This window comes from Pleurodeles waltl, chromosome 10 (genome assembly GCF_031143425.1).
Source record: "Pleurodeles waltl isolate 20211129_DDA chromosome 10, aPleWal1.hap1.20221129, whole genome shotgun sequence".
Classification (NCBI taxonomy): Eukaryota; Metazoa; Chordata; class Amphibia; order Caudata; family Salamandridae; genus Pleurodeles; species Pleurodeles waltl.
Window position 1 is genome coordinate 444140270 of NC_090449.1, and position 16392 is coordinate 444156661.

Here is a 16392-nt window from a genome sequence, read left to right on the forward strand (position 1 = left end):
TATGGGGCAAAGTCCAAGGCCACACCGACACGTCAATTCGGGGGGCTCTGGGGCATCCGGGTGCAAAGGTGTGTTACAGCGTCGGGTGTTGTTTTCACTCAATGGATATAGGTCCTGTTAGAAAGTGGCTGCAAGCAGGGACTGGGTGGCAGTCCGGGGGAACCCACGGGGGGGGGGGTCTCACAAAGCTCAGGACCTTGGGGACACCCTTGCTCCTCTTCTCCTCGGGATAGGGTGGCCAGGTGCTGAGGTGTCTTGCGGCCAGGTTTTTGTCACCGGAGGCACTTGTGGTAGAGAGGGCCTGCACAAAGAGACTGCAGGCGATGATGGTAAGTTCACTGTTGGCAAACCCAAGGTGGGTTTTGGGTCTGGTGGGTCTGAGGACCATGTTGGCACCCCTTCAGCAGGCCTGGGAGCCTTAAGGCAGGGTGCATTACATTTGATTAGTAGGCATATCTGCATGAGCAGGTATGCCCCTGTGATTTCCAGCCCCATCGCTGAGCTTTACAAATAAACATGGAAGCCATCTTAAGGTATGTACTGGACACGAGTTTCCCAGCTACATGATGGCTTCATTGAAACCTATGGTCTTCGGTATCTGTAGGAAAGTACCATCTTGCCTGGCATGTTACCCCCATATTTCATTGTATATATGTTGTTTTGGTGTATGTGTCACTGGGACCCTGCCAGCCAGGGCCCCAGTGCTCATAAGTGTGCTCTGTGTGCGTTCCCTGTGTGATGACTAACTGTCTCACTGAGGCTCTGCTAACCAGAACCTCAGTGGTTATGCTCTCTCTGCTTTCCAAATTGTCACTAACAGGCTAGTGACCAATTTCACCAATTCACATTGGCATACTGGAACACCCTTATAATTCCCTAGTATATGGTACTAAGGTACCCAGGGTATTGGGGTTCCAGGAGATCCCTATGGGCTGCAGCACTTCTTTTGCCACCCATAGGGAGCTCTGACAATTCTTACACAGGCCTGCCACTGCAGCCTGCGTGAAATAACGTCCACGTTATTTCACAGCCATTTACCACTGCACTTAAGTAACTTATAAGTCACCTATATGTATAACCTTCACCTGGTGAAGGTTGGGTGCAAAGTTACTTAGTGTGTGGGCACCCTGGCACTAGCCAAGGTGCCCCCACATCGTTCAGGGCAAATTCCCCGGACTTTGTGAGTGCGGGGACACCATTTCACGCATGCACTATACATAGGTCAATACCTATGTATAGCATCACAATGGTAACTCCGAACATGGCCATGTAACATGTCGAAGATCATGGAATTGTCACCCCAATGCCATTCTGGCATTGGGGAAACAATTCCATGATCCCCAGAGTCTCTAGCACAGACCCGGGTACTGCCAAACTGCCTTTCCCGGGGTTTCACTGCAGCTGCTGCTGCTGCCAACCCCTCAGACAGGTTTCTGCCCTCCTGGGGTCCAGCCAGGCCTGGCCCAGGAAGGCAGAACAAAGGACTTCCTCAGAGAGAGGGTGTTACACCCTCTCCCTTTGGAAAAAGGTGTCAGGGCTGGGGAGGAGTAGCCTCCCCCAGCCTCTGGAAATGCTTTGATGGGCACAGATGGTGCCCATCTCTGCATAAGCCAGTCTACAAAGGTTCAGGGATCCCCCAGCCCTGCTCTGGTGCGAAACTGGACAAAGGAAAGGGGAGTGACCACTCCCCTGACCTGCAACTCCTAGGGGAGGTGCCCAGAGCTCCTCCAGCGTGCCCCAGACCTCTGCCATCTTGGATTCAGAGGTGTGCTGGCACACTGGACTGCTCTGAGTGGCCAGGGCCAGCAGGTGACGTCAGAGACTCCTTCTGATCGGCTCTTACCTGTGTTACTAGCCTATCCTCCTTCCTAGGTATCCAAACCTTCTTTTCTGGCTATTTAGGGTCTCTGCTTTGAGGAATTCTTCAGATACCGAATGCAAGAGCTCACCAGAGTTCCTCTGCATCTCCCTCTTCACCTTCTGCCAAAGGATCGACCGCTGACTGCTCAGGACGCCTGAAAAACCGCAATAAAGTAGTAAAGACGACTACTGCAACCTTGTATCGCTTCATCCTGCCGGTTTTCTCGACTGTTTCCTGTTGGTGCATGCTCTGGGGGTAGCCTGCCTCCTTCTTGCACAAGGAGCTCTGAAGAAATCTCCTGTGGGTCGACGGAATCTTCCCCCTGCAACCGCAGGCAACAAAAGACTGCATCACCGGTCCTCTGGGTCCCCTCTCAGCACGACGAGCTTGGTCCCTGGAACTCAGCAACTCTGTCCAAGTGACTCCCACACTCCAGTGACTCTTCAGTCCATGTTTGGTGGAGGTAAGTCCTTGCCTCCCCACGCTAGACTGCATTGCTGGGTACTGCGTGATTTGCAGGTGCTCCGGCTCCTGTGCACTCTTCCAGGATTTCCTTCATGCACAGCCAAGCCTGGGTCCCCGACACTCTAACCTGCAGTGCACAACCTTCTGAGTTGTCCCCTGGCGTCGTGGGACTCCCTTTTGTGACTTCGCATGGACTCTGGTTCACTCCTCTTTTAAGTGCCTGTTCTGGTACTTCTGCGGGTGCTGCCTGCTTCTGTGAGGGCTCCCTGACTTGCTGGGCACCCCCTCTGTCTCCTCATCCAAGTGGCGACATCCTGGTCCCTCCTGGGCCACAGCAGCATCCAAAAACCCTAACCGTGACCCTTGCAGCTAGCAAGGCTTGTTTGTGGTCTTTCTGCAAGCTTCTTCACGACATGGGACATCCATCCTCCAAAGGGGAAGTTCCTAGTCCTCTTCGTTCTTGCAGAACACAAAGCTTCTTCCATCCAGTGGCAGCTTCCTTGTACCCTCAGCTGGCATTTCCTGAGCATCTGCCCACTCTCGACACGGTCGCGACTCTTGGACTTGGTCCCCTTGTCTTACAGGTACTCAGGTCCGGAAATCCACTGTTGCATTGCTGATATTGGTCTTCCTTGCAGAATCCCCCTATCACGACTTCTGTGCTCTCTGGGGGTAGTAGGTGCACTTTACACCTATCTTACAGGGTCTTGGGGTGGGCTATTTTTCTAACCCTCACTGTTTTCTTACAGTCCCAGCAACCCTCTACAAGCTCACATAGGTTTGGGGTCCATTTGTGGTTCGCATTCCACTTTTGGAGTATATGGTTTGTGTTGCCCCTATACCTATGTGCTCCTATTGCAATCTATTGTAACTTTACACAGCTTGCATTACTTCCTTTTGCTATTACTGCATATTTTTGGTATTGTGTCCATATATCTTGTGTACATTTGGCATCCTCATACTGAGGGTACTCACTGAGATACTTTTGGCATATTGTCATAAAAATAAAGTACCATTATTTTTAGTATATCTGTGTATTGTGTTTTCTTATGATATTGTGCATATGACACCAGTGGTATAGTAGGAGCTTTGCATGTCTCCTAGTTCAGCCTAAGCTGCTCTGCTATAGCTACCTTCTATCAGCCTAAGCTGCTAGAAACACCTCTTCTACACTAATAAGGGAGAATTGGACCTGGTACAGAGTGTAAGTACCCCTTGGTACCAACTACAAGCCAGGCCAGCCTCCTACAGTATCAACCACCTAATCCAGGCTGATGCCAGCCTTTGATTTATTATGAGATGAACCCAAAAGGCACCCTAGAGGTGTCCCCTGAAACCTACTAGTCCCTTAGTGTGCTGGCTGACTGGTACTGACCAGCCTGACAACACAGACATGTTTATGACCCCCTGGAGGTGAGAGCCTGTGCTCTGAGAGGCTAGAAACAACGCTTGCTTTGGAGGAAGGTGTTATCTCCAGCAGAATGGCTAGTGAATATACATACCAAAGGCAGGGACTTCAAAGACCCTCCCACCTTTAGGATGCAACCCTGGCTTCCCCAGACCAGGGAGTTGTCACCGCCTGCCCTGAGGTCCACTTGGCACCAGGACAGATGGGAACATTTGTTAGGCAGTAGGTGTGTTCCACCTTTTCGCTAGCCACACCCCTAGGGTGAGCTACCCAAAGTGAACACTCGAGAAAGGGTTTCACCATCTTAATTGTGGTGTAAATAGGAATTTTGGGACAGAGTTAGGCCCACTGCCTACAGAAAGTAGTCAAAGAAGATGTAGCCACCCAAAGGGTAAGTAGCCCATTAGTTACTACTTTACACTCCCATAAAAGCCGCTAAACTCATTATTTAGGTGGTCCCCTGACACAGAAATACAGATTTATATGGCCCAAGAAGAAGAGGACAAATAAGAGCTGAAGGAGTGAGAACTGTGGTTGAATGGAGGACTTTTGGCACAAAACCCTGCCTGTCTACCTGCTTCTGTCCTGAGAATTGCGACAGCCCGACTCGTCCTGCAACTGAGGTGATCCCAAAAGCCTCTGGGATTCTCCAGTACTTTGCAAGCATGTCAGCATCTCCCTTGGAATGGGGGAGTCACTATCCTGCTTCCTGCAGGCTACCAACCCAAAAGTTTGTTTTACAGTTCTGCTGACCACTGAACCTACAGAGCAGCAGTCGCCCAGGAGGAGGTCACCATGCTCCAAGAGGACAGTCTTGTCTCTCCATCAAGTTAGAAGACCCCCAAGGACCAACCGGAGCCGTCCTGTAGCAATACCTGGGGAAGTACCAGACCCCTTGCAGCAACCAAGGCTTGTTAAAGTCCGGATTGCAACGTCGAATCCGATGACCAGCTGTACTGGTATATCAGCACCGCAGAGGACATCGTCCAGAGTAGTCCAACTGCCCTGGTTTGTCCCTCTTCCTGGCAGGTTCAAAGAACAATGGGAGCCTCAACGCAGGAGCACTGACAACAAAGATCAGCTGCACATGAGCTCCACGGCCCGGGTTCACAGCATCCAACTGTGTTTCCCTGCTCCCTGGACCCCCACCGACCGAGCCCCACACTGGGAGCTCCCAGACTTGTTCCCAAGTCGCTCCTTGCAGTCTCTTTCTAGGTGCCCCCCCCGTCATCAACCGTGCGGTGCGTGTTGGAGGCTGGCCCTCTATGCAGTGTGCAAAACCAAGAACACTATGCAGAGGGTTCAGGCAACCACATGTTGGTTTCCAGAGGTAAAAAAAAATCAGACCACCTAATGCTCCACTTTTTAAGGTAGCTGGTCGAGCAGTTAGGCTAATCCAGGAGAAGTGCTAAGTATTTGCTGTACTCACAAATCCAATCATGCACCACACACACTCAATGAATAACTCGAGACCAGAATTTATAAAAATACTTCAGACTTTTATATCAATTTAAAGACCAAGATCTTTAGAATACTTTAAGTACTTTTCAAGTTATGACTTTTTAAAGTTTTAGCAAAGTTAGTCTTTCTGTACGTAATTACGCACCATTGGAATCAACAGGCAGTCACTTTTAAAAAATGCACAAAAAAAAGAAAAAGTCGCCCAGTTGAGTTACCAGTCTCTTTTTTTTTTTTGCAGGGTGGTCGCAGTGGTCAGTGGGTACGTCGTGCCAGCTGGAGAGCCTCAGCGGCTCCCGGTTCCAGCAGGAGCTGCGTTGGAAAGGTTCTTGTCATAGGCACAGGGCCACATGGATGGGCCACTTGGAAAAGGAGTTGGGTTGCAGATTTAAAGATGGTGCCTGGGGTCCTCGGGCTGTTAAGGTCACAAGGGGTTGGGGACCAGGGGCACACAGCAGATCCTGCGATGCAAGAACCAGGGCAGACAGGTGCAGGGCATTTTGGAGGTCCTAGATGCTGTGCGCAACAGCGCCCACTGGAGCTGGAGGTGAGTCTCTTTGCAGGTGGCTTACAGGACAACGGGGGCACTCTGGTCAGAGGTCCGGGGTGTTCTTGAAGTTCCTCAAAAGGGGCTTCCTCCTGATCCTTTTTCAGCTCTGGGAGAGCTGGTTTTCTGCTGGTCTGACGTCAGATGACCAGTACCTGGGGTATTGCTGTACCTTGGCCACTAGAGGGTACAGTGCCACCAAACTTGGCACAGCCGTGGGTCACTTCCGGGGGGTCGTCGGTGTGTTGTTGGGTCCGGCTGTGACTTCCGGTCGCGGAGATATCAGTGTTTCAGTGAAGTGACCGTCAATGGTTTGTTGGTCCTTGGCAGGTTTCTTGCTTTTTCTTGAGTGGTGCCTCCACTCAGGAGGGAGATTTCAGCTATTTGTGAAGCCTGGAGGTCCTCTGGGGCTTTTGAGGTCGGTCCAGTGGTCAGCTCCTCCACAGCGGGGATTGTTGGGACTCTAGTGCAGCAGGTCCTCGGTTCTCGTCCGGGCAGATTTCCTTGTGGCGTTCTTCTTTCTTCCTGTTCAATCTAATTTCCTGGTCTAGGTGAGCCCACTAAATACTGAATTTAGTGTGTGTTTTAGGGGGAACCTGGTAGTGTCCAATGGGACACTTACCCTTGGGTGTCTACACCCAATACAGTGACCACTTCCTGTGGGATGGGACACTTCCCTAAACCTGATTGGCTATTTTCCTCCATTCCAAGAAGGAGAACAATGAGATAGAGGGTCCTCTTCGCATGCAAGTCATTGGGAGTGGTGCATGCTCAGTGTGGCCACTCCTCCTACCCTTTATCTGGTTTCCCGCCTTTGCTCCTGCCCAAATTGGGAATTTGCAAAGGTTCAGGGGCTGTAGCCCTTTGAAGCTCACCACCAAGGTGTTGCACATTCCTGAGAGCGGGGAAGTTAGTTCCTCCACCCAGGAAGGGCATTGTCTTACAAACCAGAGAGCCATGGCTCTCCCCCAAGTTTGTATATTGGCCGTCTGGAGTGGCAGCTGGATGGAACCAGTCAACAACTCTGCCAGTTAGGTTTAGCTTTTGCAGGGGGCACTGCAGAGGTGACTCCTGGGTACATTTAGGGATACATCCAATACTGGTACCAATTTGGATTTATTATTCTGAATTGTTTGATACCAAACAACCCAGGGTGCAGAGTAGCCATCATGTAACTGGGAAACTCATGTTTGACCAGTGCCCAGTACATGTATATAAAATGGCTGCTCTGTTCACTCACTATACCTTGGGTTTGTCAAGGACACAGTGGGGGAATATTATTCATGCAGCTATGCCCTCACACATAGGGGGTGATTCTAATTCTGGCGGGCGGCGGAGGCCGCCCGCCAGAATTCCGCCCCCATAATACCGCTCCGCGGTCAGAAGACCGCGGAGGGTATTATGAGTTTTTCCCTGGGCTGGCGGGCGGTCTCCAAAAGACCGCCCGCCAGCCCAGGGAAAAACTCCCTTCCCACGAGGATGCCGGCTCGTAATCGAGCCGGCGGAGTGGGAAGGTGCGACGGGTGCAGTAGCACCCGTCGCGTATTTCAGTGTCTGCAAGGCAGACACTGAAATACCTTGCGGGGCCCTCTTACGGGGGCCCCTGCCGTGCCCATGCCATTGGCATGGGCACGGCAGGGGCCCCCAGGGGCCCCGCGACCCCCCCCCTACCGCCATCCTGTTCATGGCGGCTTTCCCGCCATGAACAGGATGGCGGTAGGGGGGGTCAGAATCCCCCATGGCGGCGCAGCAAGCTGCGCCGCCATGGGGGATTCTGAGGGCAGCGGTAAACCGGCGGGAGACCGCCGGTTTACCCTTTCTGACCGCGGCCAAAGCGCCGCGGTCAGAATGCCCTGCGGGGCACCGCCGGCCTGTCGGCGGTGCTCCCGCCGACCCTCGCCCCGGCGGTCGAAGACCGCCGGGGTTAGAATCAGCCCCATAGTATGGTGCACCCTGCCTTGGGGCTGGAAGGCCTGCCAGAGGGGTGACTTACCCATAATATATGCAGTGTAGGGTGGACAAGGCACACAGAGGGGGTGTCATGTAGAGTTTGTCTTTTTAGGTTGCCCCAGTACACTCAGTCTGCAATGGCAGTGCTGGGTGCATCTGGGGGCGGCACAATCAGTGCTGCTGCCCTCAGGGGTCTACTCTTATTATCTCTTGCCCTGGATTCTGGGGTACCCATTTACTACGGACTTATAGGGGTATTTAAGAGTTTATCCAATTGTGCCAAGCTTCACAACAGATTTAGGGAAAGAGCTCTGGCCCAGGGAACCTGTTTAGCAGGGGCCCTGAGCACTACCAACTTCTAGAACACATCAACATCAGGCACAAAGTGGGGGCTAACCATGCAAAAAGAGGCCTCCTCTCACATTGCGCAAGACACAAGATTCGACTAGCACATCTGAAACCTGATGCCCCAGGGCAGGTAAAACTGTATCTGGTCTTGCTCATGACCTTGCACCCCTAAGATACCACAATACAGGGGACCCCAGAGAACTGTTTACAAGGACCCCTTTGCAGTAAAAGTACTTTGAAACCCTTTATTGCGTAAAAGATCACGAGTAAAAATATTACTTGCTAAATTGACACAACTGCAAAAGTACTTATCTTCTTTTAAGTTTTCTGGTGTTGAAACATTATATGAACAAAGTAACTATTTTTCTAAACATTGGTCTTGAGTTCCTTCTTGAGTGTGTCCCATTTATTGACTGTGTGTTCAACAAATTCTTAGCACTACCTTCTGATAAGCCTAACTGCTCACTCACATTATCACACAATAGAGATTTTAGGATTCTTACTTTTACCCCTGTAAACTAATTAGGGTCACATGTACTATCTGTAGAGTGTACCCTACATTTGTACGCTAGATAACCAACTTCTTACAACCTCACCCCTGCATCCCATATGGTCAAAATCATCAACAGAACCTTGTTGGCATAATGGAGCCTTCAGAAGTATACCAGATCTCACATCATGTTCATACTGATGTTGTCTCAATTTGACCAAGGTTCTTTCTGATATTAATGCTAAAAAGATATTAAGCTGCATCTCAACTGTTTATAGTAAGCGATTCGTCATTGACACGGGTGTCACTGAAAGAGACGTCCAATGTTTGTTGATCCTTTAATGTTTGCCTATTTGTAATAGCAGAGTCCCTCATTGCCAGATCCCTCTAGGTGGCATTTCCAGCAGCCCAGAGTACCTGTCAAATGTGTTGAGATTTTGCTTTGTGCAAAATATGTACGTTTGTGTGCTCTAAGGATTTCTTTATCCTGAAGATACCTGTGTGACAGTGCATTCATACGCTACCTGTCTGGCTGTAGTAGCATCTGTCCCACCTTTAGCTTTGGCGGAAATGGACCATGATCAGTTACTCCACCTTCCAGAATTTTACAGTGGGCTAAGTTGAGACTAGCCCACTAGAAAATAATCAGTCAGTGTCTGTGTACCATGCAGACATGAACGAAAGGTGTAATCAGAGTTAGGGGATGCCATAGGCGGCAGATATCTACCAAATAATGATCTGCTCTAAAGTCATGATGGCTGGGTGTCCTGACTTGAAAAGAACAAGGGTCCACTTGTAAGCACTGGGTCTCTACCAGATTAAAACGCCATCTGAGACAAGTGGGTCAGAATTAGGGGTTTACAAGATTGTATAAATAGTAATAACTACTATAATCTTATCAGCTATTTCCAATTTTCCAAAGATTTACTTTGCATAGGAGATATGTGTGTATGAGAATCACAACCCCACATTTCTTAGAACAGTTACAGGAGTTTGAGGGAACTCCATGACTATCTGCGGTCTTACTGATAAATGCTCCTATCCGGTCTCTCAAGATTCCTGATGCGAGATGCATCTCTCCACAGAATGCTATATTCATCTGACTTGTGCAATAAATACTGTAGTATCTTTTCGCACTTAATAAAGGTTGACATGCCACAGATCTTCTGCATGATTGTTAAAAGCTGAGGCCAGTGTAACGCACCTCTGTGTTAAAGTGAGCTGGGTATCTTAGCCATTATGTGTTTTACTTCACCCTACGCGGAGAAGGACAATGACAGGGGATATATATTGTGCACTCTTGCAGAAGTGCTTAGTGAGGCTATGAAGCAGTGTAGGGAAAACAGAGAGACAATCTCAAACAGTTGACCTAATGTAAGAAAGGGTTAACCCGATCACCTTATGAGGCAACAGGACCACTTCTAGGTATGTGTTCACAGAGGAACAGAAGGGTAGGGAAATTGGTTGGAGGACCACAGCACCAGTGATCTCATGTTGGAGCTCGAATCCGCGAATGTGTTGTGAGCTAGTACCTTTGCCATGTAACGCACAGTGCAAGCAGATACGTTTATAGGGAGTAATAAACAGAAACATAAGATATACAAAGATGTATGTGTCTGTTGTAAGGGATGTAGGCTCCATCCTAAGGGAGAATACAGCCGTGGAAAACGTTAATTAACAAGTTATTTACCTTCGGTAACGCATTACCTGATAGAGATTCTATCTAGCTGCAGATACCCTTACCTTTGAATTCCTTGGCGTCAGATTCGAATCTGGAATTTTTTGATGAGCAATACCCTGCGTGTGCCGTTAGGTGGCGTCATTCGGCTCCACGCGGCATCGTCATCATCGTTGGAGCAGTCGGTGACATCACGGTCGCCTATAAAGGCACCATCCCTGCACACGCATGTCAGTTCTTTTACCCACGAACTTTCACGCCAGAAGCTCAGAGTCATGGATGAACCAACAGTTTGTCTGCAAAACTAGGGCCTGAAAGGGATAAACCCTAACCCTACTAGACATATCCACAGAGCAGGGAGGCATGGGTGGGTGTAAGGAGTCTACAGCTAGATAGAGTCTCTTTCAGGTAATGCGTTACCGAATTGTTCATCTGACGGAGACTTCTAGATGCGGATTCCTTACCTTTGAAAACATAGCCAAGCCATAACCTTTTGACACAGGGCAGCGGATACCTCTCCTACACAAAAAAAAGTCCTGTAGGACCGAACGGGCAAAGTGTTCATTTCTCAGTATCCGATTGTCCAGACAGTAATGCTTTGCAAATGTGTGCAAAGATGCCAACATTGCCGCCTGACAAATATCCAGGACTGGAACTCCCCGAACTAGCGCAGTGGTAACAGCTTTGCCACCGGTAGAATAAGCCCTCAAGGCTTTAGGAGGCTGCTTCCTGGCCAATGTGTAGCAAATCTTGATGCAGAGACCGACCCAGCACTAAATGGTTTGCTTCTGCACTGCCTGACCCTTATTTGCTCCAATGTACCCCACAAAGAGTTGGACATCCACACAGAACTATTTTTGTGTGGTCAAGGTCGAATGACAATGCTCTTTTTGGGTCCAGCCGATGGAGTTGCTCCTCTTCTTTAGAGGGATGTGGTGAAGCAAAGTAGGTGGGCAGGGTGATGTTCTGACCCAGATGAAATGGGGTCACCACCTTGAAGAGGAAAGAGACACGAGTTCTGAGAACCACCTTGTCTGAAAATATGGTGAGATACAGTGGCTTGGATGAAAGGGCCTGCATCTCACTCACCCTCCTGGCAGATGTTATTGCCACTAAGAAGGCTGTCTTGTTGTAAGCAGCCGGAGGGGACAGTTGTGTAAGGGGTCAAAGAGACCACACATAAGAAATGTGAGGACGAGATTTAAATCCTATTGGGGCATAACAAAGGGCATAGGGGGAAACATATGTGCAAGCCCTTTGAGGAATCTATGTATAATGGAAGATTTGAAAAGTGAAGGCTGGTCTGGTAAACGAAGGTATGCTGATAAGGCAGAAAGATAGCCCTTGGGAGTACCCACGGCAGAACCCCACTGGGCAAGGAAAAGTATAAAGAGAAGGATATCAGAAAGAGGATCAATAGACCTTTCTGTACAATAATATGCGAAGCGTTTCCAATGGCAGGCATATACCGTTTTAGTGGAGGGACGCCTGACTGACAAAATAACTTAACAGATTTCAGGAGGAAGGTCAAAAACCATCAACTGCCGCCCCTCAATCTTCATGCATGAAGGCACAGAGTTGTCAGGTTCAGGTGGAGAACCTTCCACTGCTGCTGCAACAGAAGATACTCCTGATCGGAGGATTGATGCTCATTTTCAGAAGCTCGGGATACCAAACTCCCCGTGCCCAATCCGGAGCCACTAGGAATACTTGGGCCTGATCGTTCTTGATCTTCTTAAGAACTCTGGGCAGAAGTGGTATGGGCGTATAGGAGGCCTGAACTCCACTCGCAACAAAAAGCGTAGCTGAGTGATTGCCACCTTGGAAACTCCAACATGCAATACTGCTGACATTGCGCGTTCGAAGGCAAACGGATCTAACCAAGGATCTCCCCACTGCTGAAAGAGTCCTTACACAACCTACAGGTGGAGATACCATTTGTGATCCGCTAGGCACCGAGGGCTGAGTTTGTGCGCCCTGACGTTCAGAGAACCTACCGGGAGTTGGATCACCAGGGTTATGCCCTGCTTTTCCAGCATGTCCAGAGAAGCAGAGCCTCCTGACAAAGGGTCCACGAACAAACACCGCCCTGCTTGTTGGAGTACCACATTGTGGTGGTGCTGTCTGTGAACACCTGCACAATCTTCTCTTTTACAACAGGAAGAAATTCTTTCAATGCCAGTCGGATCGCCTGGAGCTCCAGTAAGTTGATAGGGAGTCCTAATTCTGCCGAAGACGACAGGCCTCTGATCTCCACCTTTACCAGATGGCCGCCCACTCAAGTGAGGCATCTGTCACTACTGTGAGATCTGTCTGGGGAAGGGAGAGGAGTCTGCCTCTGACCCAATCGTAGTTTACTAACAACCACTGCAGGTCTTTTGCAGTTCCCTCCGAGATCTGAACAGTGTCGGTAAGATTTCCCTGATGCTGCACCTACTGAAACTTCAGGTCCCACTGCAGGGCCCTCATATGCCATCTGGCATGCTTGACTAACAGGATGCAGGAGGCCATGAGGCCCAGCAGCCTTAGAGTCTGTCTGGCCAAAACATCAGTATCATAACCTGAATATCCTGGACTCGCTGCTCGGGAGGATAAGCCCGAAACAGCACTATGTCCAGAATGGCTCCAATGAAAGGGCGATTCTGAGGGGAAGTCAGGTGTGACTTCGGCACGTTTATAGTGAACCCCTGCGAATGCAGGAGGTTTGCCATCGTCTGAAGGTGGTTGACGAGAGCCTGGGGTGTAGGAGCCTTCAATAGCCAGTCAAGGTAGGGGAAGACTGAAATCCCTAACCTGTGCAGATGAGATGCTACCACCGCCATCACCTTGGTGAACACCAAAGGGGCACTGAAAGTAGTTGTGGCCTACCTTGAACTGCAAGGAGCACCTGTGGGTAGGCAGGATGGGGATGTGAAAATACGCATCCTGCAAGTCCAACGCTACCATTCAGTCTCCTTGGTCTAGGGCGGACAAGACTGGAGGAAGAGTGAGCATCTTGAATATCTCCTTTTTGGGGAAGAGATTGACATCCCTTAAATCATAGTTCGTTGTTCTTTTTTGGAATCAGAAAGTAGCAGGAATAACAACCACTGCCTACTTCTGACATCGGGAACCTTTCTATGGCTCCCTTGGCCAACTTCCTCGCGGAGCAAGATTAAATGATCCTCCATCAGCTGTTCTTTTAATGGAGGCAAAGAGGGAGGGAAAGACTGGAAGGGGAGGGAATAGGCCTTCTGTATTATCTGCAAGACCTATCTGTCTGATGTTATGGACCACCAGTGAGGAAGATGAAATTGAGCCTTCCCTCCAACTGGACAAGCATGGTCTTGCAGAATCATGCTAAGAGGACTTGGGCGCCGTGGGAGACGGGAGCTGGGTGGTGGCAAACCTCTGGCTAGACCCTCTGGGTCTGAAGGTACCACAACCTCGTCCTCGCACTGGATGCGGAGATGATGGAGGACGGTGGCTGACATGTGGCTGGCGTGGTACAATACCCCTTCCGAGGCCTCGAAAGGGGTGAAAGGCACACTGCTGGCGAGCAGGGGCCAAGAGGACCAAGGATTTGGCCGTAGCTCGAGAGTCCTTGAACCGCTCAAGCGATGAGTCTGCCTTTTCTCCAAAAAGGCGTGAGCCATCGGAGGGCATGCCCATCAGAGGTTTGTCTGGACATCCCCTGAAAAGCCAGACGTACAAATCTAGATGTGGTGACGAAGGGCCACTGTCAATGAAATCGTCTTGCCCAGTGAGTCGGTTGTGTCCAAACCACACCGAAATGTAAACTTGGCTGCATATCTCCCATCTTTGACAGCGTGTGTGAGTGTTTCCGCAAGCCCTCCAGGACCCGTGGCAGCACCTGTTCCACCATATCCCATAAAGTATAGGAAAAATAGCCCAAAGGGCACAAGGTGTTTACAGACCTCAACACAAGGCTGGAGAAAGAAAACATCTTCTTCCCAATTTGGTCCAGCCTTCTTGGATTCCCTATCTGAGGGAGCGGAAGAGAAGGCACCACAGGAAATGGAGGCTTGGACCACCCAGCTCTCCGGGGTGGGGTGTTAGATGAGGAAACTAGGGTCAGTAGGAGCTGCTTGATGGTGGCTGTCAATTGTCCTATTTACAAGAGCCCCGGAGCTGGGTTTGGACCAAATCCCCACCAGGACATCAGTAAGGGCTTCTGTAGGAAGTTGGCTCTCTATATACTATTGCAAAGTGAGATATAGCGTGCACAGAGGCTTAAGTAGATAATACTAATGCTCTCTTTTGTGGTAGTGTGGTCGAGCAGTTAGGCTTATCAGAAGGTAGCACAAAGAATTTGTTGTACACACACAGACAAGAGAAGAAGCACAAACTCAATGACTTAACTCCAGATCAATGGTTTTTAGATAGCAAAAATATATTGTCTTAATTTATTTTTAGAACCACAAGATTCAAGTTGCAGGTTAGTACTTCAATAGATCTGCATTTCAGAAATGTATCAACAGTACTTTGTTTGAAATCGATAACAGTTTTACAGTTATACAGTTTTTGAATTAGTGGCAATAACCTGTTTTAAAACTTGGCAGTGAAATTTTCAGAAACAGCTCCTGGGGAGAAGAAAGGTTAGATCGATTTGCAGGTACGTACAACATTTAAAGTTCCAGTCCCTGGGGGTTAGGAAGACCACAAGTCGTGGTTCAAGTTAACCCCCAAGCACCCCCCACCAGCAACACGAGGCGGGTCGAGTGCAGAAGTTAAAGTGTAAGCAAAATTAGCATGGGTTCCTATAGAGACTAGGGGCACTCTGTTTCAGATCTGCAGGCAGGTAAGTACCCGCATCTTCAGATGGCAGACCTGGGAGGTTTAGAGAAGCACTGGTGGGGCATGAGTAGGCACCGAACATATACCCTCAGTGGGACCAGGTGCAGGGTGCAAACAAGATGTCGGGTCTCCAATGGTTCTCTATGAGGGGACCCCGGGGATCACTCAGAGGCTGCAGACGAGGACCAGGGGGTCACCTCGGGCAAACCACATGCTGGACAGGGAGGAGGGCCACCTGCTGAACGTTGCTGCACCTGGGGTCGGATTCTCCAAGGCCTGGGTGTAGGAAAGTACCATCTTGCCTGGCATGTTACCCCCATATTTCACTGTATATATGTTGTTTTAGTCTATGTGTCACTGGGGCTCTGCCAGGCAGGGCCCCAGTGCTCATAAGTATGTGCCCTGTATGTGTTCCCTGTGTGATGCTTAACTGTCTCACTGAGGTTCTGCTAACCAGAACCTCAGCGGTTATGCTCTCTCTGCTTTCCAAATTTGCCACTAACAGGCTAGTAACTAAATTTACCAATTCACATTAGCATACTGGTACCCCCATATAATTCCCTAGTATATGGTACTGAGGTACCCAAGGTATTGGGGTTCCAGGAGATCCCTATGGGCTGCAGCATTTCTTTTGCCACCCATAGGGAGCTCTGACAATTCTTACACAGGCCTGCCACTGCAGCCTGCGTGAAATAACGTCCACGTTATTTCACAGCCATTTACCACTGCACTTAAGTAACTTATAAGTCACCTATATGTCTAACCTTCACCTGGTGAAGGTTGGGTGCAAAGTTACTTAGTGTGTGGGCACCCTGGCACTAGCCAAGGTGCCCCCACATCTTTCACAGCAAATTCCCCGGACTTTGTGAGTGCAGGGACACCATTACACGCGTGCACTATACATAGGTCACTACCTATGTATAGCGTCACAATTGTAACTCTGAACATGGCCATGTAACATGTCTAAGATCATGGAATTGTCACCCCAATGCCATTCAGGGGACAATTCCATGATACCCCGGGTCTCTAGCATAATACCCTGGTACTGCCAAACTGCCTTTCCGGGGTCTCCACTGCAGCTGCTGCCAACCCCTCAGACAGGTTTCTGCCCTCCTGGGGTCCAGGCAGCCCTGGCCCAGGAAGGCAGAACAAAGGATTTCCTCTCCCTTTGGAAATAGGTGTGAGGGCTGGGGAGGAGTAGCCTCCCCCAGCCTCTGGAAATGCTTTGATGGGCACAGATGGTGCCCATCTCTGCATAAGCCAGTCTACACCGGTTCAGGGATCCCCCAGCCCTGCTCTGGAGCGAAACTGGGCAAAGGAAAGGGGAGTGACTGCTCCCCTGACCTGCACCTCCCAGGGGAGGTGCCCAGAGCTCCTCCAGTGTGTCCCA

The 16392-nt window shown here is 49.8% G+C and overlaps 1 protein-coding gene across 1 annotated transcript in view; it reads right to left on the reverse strand.

Moving 5' to 3' along the window:
• The window catches only part of GTF3C1 (general transcription factor IIIC subunit 1), a 1928973-nt gene that overhangs the window by 425259 nt on the left and 1487322 nt on the right, over nucleotides 1-16392 (reverse strand). The gene's annotated exons all lie outside the window — the stretch shown is intronic.